This window comes from Leopardus geoffroyi, chromosome C1 (assembly GCF_018350155.1).
Source record: "Leopardus geoffroyi isolate Oge1 chromosome C1, O.geoffroyi_Oge1_pat1.0, whole genome shotgun sequence".
NCBI lineage: Eukaryota > Metazoa > Chordata > Mammalia > Carnivora > Felidae > Leopardus > Leopardus geoffroyi.
Window position 1 is genome coordinate 164,491,789 of NC_059328.1, and position 937 is coordinate 164,492,725.

Genomic DNA, 937 nt, shown 5'->3' on the forward strand with positions numbered 1-937 from the left:
AAAAGGGCTTGACTTATGCAGAAAAGAATGGCTCAAAGGCAGTCTGATCATGAAACTAATAATAACAGCTACCATTTATGAAGTGCTACCATGGGCCAGCATGGGCTAAACACACAATATTTATGAGTTCAGTGACTTCCGATCACACAAGCAAGCCGCCTGGAAATATAAAGAACCATAATGTGGGGAGGTCATTTGGATTTGTTCTGTGTGGTCCTGGTTAGAACTAGGATCAATGGGTGAAAGCCTTAGAAAGACAGATTTCAATTCAACCAAGGGAATAGCTGCCAAAAAAGCCTATATTAGGATAGACTGAATGACCTCTGGACAAAGTAAGTTTTCTCCTTTTTTTTTTTCTTAAGTTTGTTTATTTATTTTGATAGAGAGAGAGAGAGAGCATGTGTGTGAGTGGAGGAGGGGCAGGGAGAAAGGGAGAGAGAGAATCCCAAGCAGGATCCATGCTCAGTGCCCAGCCTGATGTGGGGCTCGATCCCATGACTGTGAGATCCTTAACTGAGCCAAAAATCTATTCACCTCTTTCATTACCCCAACAGTAATAGGATTACCTGTTGTTATCCTAATCATCATATTCCCAAGCATTCTATTTCCCTCACCTAACTGACTAGTCAATAACCCGCCTGGATCTCATTACAATGACTAGTTCAACCAACATCAAAACAAATACTAGCTATTCACAATCACAAAGGACAAACCTGAGCCCGAATACTAACATCTCTAATCCTATTCACGGGCTCAACAAACCTACTAGACCTACTGCCACACTCATTCACACCAACCACGCAGCTATCAATGAATCTGAGAATGGCCATTGCCCTGTGAGAAGGGACTGTAGTCACCAGATTCCGACGCAAGACAAAAGCATTCCTACCCCAGGAAACCCCTCTTCCTGTAATTCCTATACTTGTAATTATTGAGA